Source organism: Dermacentor silvarum, chromosome 11 (assembly GCF_013339745.2).
Source record: "Dermacentor silvarum isolate Dsil-2018 chromosome 11, BIME_Dsil_1.4, whole genome shotgun sequence".
NCBI classification, from domain to species: domain Eukaryota; kingdom Metazoa; phylum Arthropoda; class Arachnida; order Ixodida; family Ixodidae; genus Dermacentor; species Dermacentor silvarum.
The window spans coordinates 71,018,466-71,026,619 of record NC_051164.1 but is presented as its reverse complement, the minus strand read 5'-3'; positions in this window follow the sequence as shown (position 1 = coordinate 71,026,619).

Below are 8,154 nucleotides of genomic sequence, written 5' to 3'. Positions count from 1 at the left end.
GACAGAAGGAAAATGCCTTAAATATTTGGCCTACGCTAGTAACATGTGGGTACGCACGCGGACGTGCTTTTTGTATTTATTATTTGCAAATTGTATTAAACTGTCAGTTTCGCCTTTCAGCAGGCAAGAAGACTGCATGGGAAGAAGCCGACCTAAAAGTCCAGCTTCGGGCTGTCCAAAGGGCCTGTGACAGGGCTGAAGATCACGGTCTTCCGCCCCGGTGCAGGCCCGTCCGTCCGTCCGTCCGTCCGTCCGTCTGTCCGTCTGTCCGTCTGTCCGTCTGTCTGTCTGTCTGTCTGTCTGTCTGTCTGTCTGTCTGTCTGTCTGTCTGTCTGTCTGTCTGTCTGTCTGTCTGTCTGTCTGTCTGTCTGTCTGTCTGTCTGTCTGTCTGTCTGTGTGCTTGTCCATGTGGACTTCTTTTCTCTCTATCGCTGTAATCTTTTCGCTGATGCCCAGAGAGAGTTACTGAGGATGGTAATGTCTGTGGGCGATTAGAAACTGTGTTCTAAAATACACGCACACTCATGAATGTCACAGTTCCATAAGAGGCCATGATGCAGCACAATAGCAACGTCAAAAGCAAGTTATTACTTTCTCATAATTCTTTTGCCTTTTATCGGTGTATTAATTAGCTCTGTGACGTATGTTATGCGTATATTTGAGAGATTTCAGAAGGCGCTGCATAGCAAGGCTTATGTGTGAACATTGCTAACGAGACATAAGGTGCTGAAGGCCCGAGCATAGGTGAGGTGAGATGTAAGAAACTAACGCTTTTTTATTAAGAAGGAGGAAAAACTGCTGCAGAAACGAATATAGATGAGTGGATTATTGGAAACATTTTTCAGTCGCCCTTCCCCACCAAGGAGCAGTGTCAGCGAGCTGCAGCCATTGCTTCTGTGCTGCAACACAAAACACCGACCCAACATTCCCCCAGTGTGGCTCACACACACAGTAAGTATTGACAGACGAAGCCACCACCGTCACGATGTCATAATCAGATGAAGTCTTGCTCTCCTCTACAGAGACTATGCCGACTTGTTCTTAGGGCAGATACCAAATAGCTGCCTCTGCCGGTGGGTGGATTTAACAGCATGGACTAGAGGCGCAATGCGTAAGGGGAGGGAGATCGCAAAGGTTGATGAACTTAAAGTCTCTAGATATTTTTTCTTGCTTTTTAAAAGAAGAGCAGAAAATCTAGGGACTTTACATGAACTAAGAATATATTTATCCACGCATTCTCAACCGGAGACTTGTTAGGTGGAACACGCTTTTTATATGGCTTTGTCCGTGGACCGACAAGCTTGTTTTGTGGTTTTAACACGAAAGTGTTTTATGCCGGGGTCCACCAAGAGTTCACTGACGTACTTCCGTCCCGGAAATACGTCATAGAACATAATACAAAGAAAGAAACCAGAAGAAAAAGTTCCACAAACATGCAAAATTTGGAAATCGAACCCACGACCTCTCGGTCCGCGACGATAGATCGCCGAGCGTTTAACCCATTGCGCCACAAACGCATTTGCAGAGAGCTACACAGACGCGCCTTATATATCTAAAGCGCAGACCACACGTACGCTTGCAAACGCGCGCAAGCTCGCGTCCGCGCGTCCACGCATGCGCAGACGGTGTGGCACGGCTCGTACGCGTCGAAACGCGGCGCGATCTCGGTGATCAGCTCCTCTCAGTTATCGCGCGCCTGGGCTGCCTCGCGTCGGCGCGCCTGGCTACGCAGCGACGGCGCGGTACATTCAACTCTCAGTTAAGCAGAATTATACCATGCAAGAAAGTGCTTCTTCTTCACTTTTTGTGCTAATCTAACAGCTCCAAAAAGATAACAATTACGTTTATAGATATCGAAGCATTTTGAAGCACTGCCAACAACGAAATACGAAGTGGCGTCTGGCAAGGTGTAAACAAGTGAGGCCCGTGAGCGAGCGCTGTCGCGCGTATTTGTGGATGCAAACCGCCATTCCTCGCTAGGCGCGGCAACCGCAAGGCGCGTAGACGTGAGCTTACGCGCGTCCGCAAGCGTACGTGTGGTCTGGGCTTTACACTCCTCCGTGTACCCGCGCTCTTGCTCGGGGCGGTGCCGCCGCCTACGAGCAGAAAAGAGAAGTACTGCATTATGACACTAACGCGCACCGACAGTGAACGCTTCGGTGGTCTCAGCACTACGACGCCTCGATGCCAGCATTCGAAGGGACGCTGGCATCAAGAAGCACTACCAACGCCACCTAGGTGGCGTTCACCGTACTCAACACAGCGGAGCGTGGCCTCCGCAATTAGCTCTGAAAATGTTTCTGAAGTTGATCGCGGAGGCTGCAATTACGACGCGCTGTACGCGCTGATTTGACTCGGTGACGATTCAGTTACGTGCTTTGTCTTGCGCGTTGTATTAGTGTGTCAGTTACGTGCTTCGTCTTTCGCGTTGTGCTAGCGTGTGCAGCGTAGTGCAGCTTCCATATGCACGACGGTTGCTCATGGTCATCGACGTTGGTAGTCGTGATGAAGGAGACGTGCCACCAGGCGTCAGCGTGGGTGCATCAACGCCTAAGGGCGCTTTAGCCACAAAACACCAATAGACATTATATATCAATGTGCAATAAACATTACACTACTTCTGTGAAGACACGTTTCACTTTCGTGTTCTATACCGATTCCTATATAAGAGGGATCAACCACATGCTTTTTCATGAGATGAGCCTCCTCCGCTGTATCATCCAACAACACAGAAACGGAATGCCATCTTTATGCTACAGCTCCTTGGGAAACTGCATGTTTTCAGAAGGGTCAGCACATTGAGCAACATTTTTCTCGCCGGCACGCCCGTTGTGTGGATGTTGCACTTCCAGAGGGGGTAAGTTGCGCGTGGTTTCCACGCAGCATAGCGAATCTTGGTCCACAGGTTTTTTACTTGGAGGTCTGACGCCTGTCTGTCTCGGAGTGCCTAGAATGCGGCAAAGAACGCTTCGCATTAAAACACGCTGGTTTCACACTGTAAATCACTGGCAGACACAAGTTTTTGCAATAGACCATTTTGCAATGGTCAGGGCGCCTAGTGGTTGTCCCAGGCACTTGTGCACGCCCCAGGCCTGATGCCCAGGAACCGTGCCTCGCGCAGCCACCTTCGATTTCGGCAGCGAAAGCTTTGAAGTCTCGGAACACCAGGCGTCCTCGGACTCCGCTCATGCTCATCGGTGCCCGGTTGGCTGCCTTAGTCACATGCGCCGGACCATTTGGGTCTCCAGGGGTGTCAGCTGCATCCGATTTCCTTGGTTGATGGCCGCCGTCTCGCTTCTCTTGCAGTCTGTCTTTTCCGTCGCACATTTTCGTGCACACACCGCAACATGTTGCCCAATCACTGCATACCACACTTTCGTAACACTATGAGGCCGCAGCTAACTGGACTAGTCGCGTGCTAACGTGGCAAAATCGCGATAGACCTTGCCTCCATACAATTTCCCGTCGTCACACTTTGGTGTTGTCGTTCTCTTTGTCTCCTTTCACAACGTGTCTTTTCACCACCCACCTGCACGTGGTCGCGTCGTAACTTAATTCTATTGAGCCACTACGAACCTGTTTGATGCTAAACTGGGTATCACAACAACAACAGACTTCTACGGAGTCACATCACCGTAACGTCGACTTTTACAGCTCTTTGAGACGCACGTACTTTCATGCGGGAGCTCTGGGGTGCCTAGAGGTTTAGATGCGGTCGTGAGGCGCTCGGAAAGGACAGTCCTCTCCTTCTCACAATTTCCCCCTGTGGTGGCTGTGAGAGAGGGTTCCGGTGGCGGCCGAGGAGGATGGTAGTCACCTTCTAGGCCAGTGCTCTTAGCCTCTGGGCATAATAGACATTTGACCAATTGGTAAGTGGCATAGCCACATATGTGCTACTCTCACAGGTGTTCTGGTTAATTTCTTTGTTGCCTAGGGTATTACCTAATGAAGCGAGAAACGTAGCGTTAATACTATCCAGGACCTCCACCAAAATGTTACGGGGAAACAGGTTGAAAATTTATTTACAGGGCCACTGGCATACAAAACATACAAGATGGCAAAACCAATCCGCGCGACATCAGAGAGCGTCGTCGTCTTCCGTACTGTACTCAGCTTAGTCTCGAGCAGCGCTTCGTAACAATATTCTCACTGCAACAAATATACGCCTTCAAGCTCATTATTCCTTTCATATAGACGCGTTCGGACATTTGCTTACATTGACAGACACCGTCGATAGTTGCTGCGCAAGTTTATTGCTCTTTGGATGTGAGAATGTATTGCAGCCAAGATTCCATTTTGACATCAGGTGTGGCGGAGAACATTCGCTTTACAATGTTCACGAAAAAAGGTCGACGTGTATTCCTTCAGAGAAACAGAACGTCTAGTGCAATGAAACCTAGAAGGGATATTGATTATATCGAAGGTGGTGTTTGAGCAAAGTCACAAGTGTGTCGGGGAATTAAGAGCCATTGTGAGGAGTTACAAAGTTTTTTTTTCTGATTCCATTTCGAAACTCTGTGGTGTATTTAGTAAGAGTGTGTAGATATTCGTAACTTTCGAATAATAAATACAAACAAAACAGTGCCCTATTCGACTCGGTCATTGAGTACGACAGTGACTGTTCATAAAGACGAATATTTTTTAAACATGTTCGAATATTGAACAACGTAAACTAGGTGCTATCATATTTGAAATGGGCGAAAATATTTCAGCCGTGCAGGCATACTATAGGCATAAAAATTGCGAATTATTATGTACTTCTCAATTTCAACCACAGTTCATTCCGCCTACGCTTGCCTTGGCTTAATTGTCTGTTGGCATTATATGGTCGTGATTAAAAAGTGTACAAGGTTTTTAAAGCGAATAATTCTTATTCGCACTCAGGGTACATGTACGGGTATATGTCGGCATCTCATTATCTGCCTCGCCTCCTGAGCGCTTCGCGCCTTATAGATGAAGAATTGTGTCCGGAGAGCAACAGGCGCGCTAAAAAAATGAGAAGTATGCCACGTTACCTTTTCTTGGAATTATCTGAAATGGTAAAGAGTTACCCGTAAAATTACTCAGTGAACACGCACATGAATGCAAGTATTCTTAACTTGTTTGAAAATGTATATACGCGGGTTACAACGAAAACTCACTATATTGCACTGACGTTTCGTGACTCGAGCTCGTTCTTGTGTTCTACTCCACAAGGTGTTCTGAAGGTTCGCATTACAATCGGGCTATATAAGACTGGGTGCCTAGAGCGTATGCGTCAGTCTGCCTCTGATGACCCCTACGCATATCCCCACAGTTGAAGTGAGCTAAACACAAACAGAAACGATAAAATATTTCATCACATGTGTTGTGCGGCAAATGCTTCACATTAACGTAGATTCGCACAGTGTGGGATCTGCATATTTGTTTTCTGGAAGTAATAACGATATGCAAATAGGGAAGGCAGTACAGAGTCATAAAGTGCCATGTGAACCATAATGTCAGTCTTGGTAGTGAAACAGTGCAACGGATGACAAGAACGTAAACGGTACGAATCGTCGATGCATTCTCAGCCATCTCTATCCGGCACTCTACTAAATTATATTCTACGCGTACCACAACAAAGAACACCTTGAATAACTGAAATAATGTGGACGCCTTAGCTTGCTTTAAGTACAGCAAAATATTGACTAAAGTGTTTACGAGTACTATCAGAGCAACACCTCAATCAACAGAGAGAACAAGTTGGCTTTAAAAGGGGATATTCAACAATGAATCATGTCTGTGTCATCCGTCGGGTGAGTGAGAAGTATGCGGAATATAACCGGCACCTACATATGGCCTTCACATAACAGAAAAAGACGTTCGATTAGGTAGAGGTACTGGTAGTCATGGATGCTCTGTTGTTTAGCATTCACTGATTACAGAAGCACGCATAAGTATTTTAAGTACCAACAAATACCTGACAAATACCATAACTATTCACGCACGCACGCACGCACGCGCGCGCGCGCGCGCGCACACACACACACACACACACACACACACACACACACACACACACACACACACACACACACACACACACACACACACACACACACACACACACACACACACACACACACACACACGCTCACGCACGCACGCACGCACGCACGCACACACACACACACACACACACACACACACACACACACACACACACACACACACACACACACACACACACACACACACACACATATATATATATATATATATACACGCCAAAAAAGGACTTCAAAAGCCGATTAAGAGGAGTTTTAGGGAAGGAGACACTATATTCCTAATGCTATTCACTGCATGCTTGGAAGAAATTTTCAAGATATTATGTTAGAAAGGATTAGGCGTGAGATCAATGGTGACTATCTCAGCAAAGTGGGGTTTGAAAATGACTTTATCATGTTCAGAAATCCTGACAATGAGTCACGATACATTATTGAAGACCCAATAAAAAATGTCTAAGGGCAGGAATGGCTGTGCGGGTAAGACTAAGGTAATGTTAAGTAACCTAACTAGCAAATGGCTGCTTGTGAATGAAGCCAGCCTTCTGAATCTGTGCAGGAGTACGTTTATCTAGAAGCAAGTAGTGGCAGGGGAACTTGAGCAGTGAGAAAGGAATCGTGAGATGAACTAGAATTGTTTAGAGCGCATACAGAACAAATGGTTCAAGTCGTGAAAAGTACCTCACCACCATCCTTTTAAATAACAGAATATGATCATTGCGTTTTAAGAAACATATGCATCATAAGCTTGGAGGATAACAGTGATTCTTGAAAAGGAACTCCCAGGGTGGTTACGAGTGTGTAACCCGAATATTTCGCCATTAAAAATAGCGCACACTGACGGGAAGATTATAAAACTTCCCTTTTGCCGTTATGACATCAACGCCTTGCTACACAACTCCATCAAAACGTCTATGGAGTGACAATGGGACAACCCCGAACATCGACAAGAGCGCCTCTATAGACTTGACGCCGGTTTGCGATTCCGACTTCCACTTCGGATGCGGAGAGGCCAGGATCACCCGACATTATATTTTAATTAAAAAAAATTGAATGTAACGTTAATGTGACGGCACGTTCTAATGTTCGAAGTGTAACTGGAACGCGCTCCTTTCGCATTAAAGGAACTTGTAACGGGAACTCGTTTCAAAATTGGCAAAGAACGAGGAACGAGCTTTCGTTCCTGTTTTAGAGGAATGTGTACAACAATGCCGCTAACCACGGTATGAACGACGATTCCGTGGGTTTGTAGGGAGATGTGTAGAGACAACCGAGTTCAAAGGATATGGGAAGGCCGGAAATGCAATTAATTTGCGGAAGTTCACCGAGGACAGAAGCAAGAGTGCCCTCTGTCTGCATTTATTGCTCAAGCTTTATTTAAAGGGGTCCTGAACCACGTGTTATAAAAGTCGAGAATTTCATTTGACATAAGAAAAAAATTATATTTTGACAAAAAACAGCGCGTAGAAGAAAAAGCGCTCTATTTTCGGAAAAAGACGTAATTCTATATTCCAATTCTTTTACGGGCAAAAGACGCTTAATTCCATTCCCATTCCCATTCCACTGGCGAAAATGTGGAGTGATTCTGGAGTCATTCCAATTCCGGAGTAGTAACTCCGCAACACTGGTGTGGTGCCTTATGCCGATACGGGAGTGGTGTCGCCATGCGCATCCCACCGTCTGGGTTGAAGCCGACGGCGACACCCGGTGAGCCGGCGCCTACGGCGGGGCAGCCTGCGGCTCTCCCTGTCGAGGCGTTGCTGGGCACACCTACTGCAGGATTGAAGCGGTAGTTCGCGGTAGCCTAGTGCGAAGAACTGCGCTGACTGACCTCACCGCAGGCATAAGGAAGCGGGCCGAAAGCAGCCATCAGAGCTGCACTCCATTCAGGCCACGACCCCTATTTGATGCCTGCGTAGTTGTCCCATGCCTTGGCGGCACCGCAAATTCGTTTCGCTGCAACCAGCCACCAGGTGTGGTCTGGCCAGGCATGACGATCACCCAAGGCATTGATGTTGCGAGCCCAAAGGATGACGTCGTCTTGAAAGCCGCGAAACGTCGGTATTTGTACGAACGGCGGCTGCAGGGAAGCGTGGACGGTGTTCCCAGGCAGGACGCAACCGCTGAC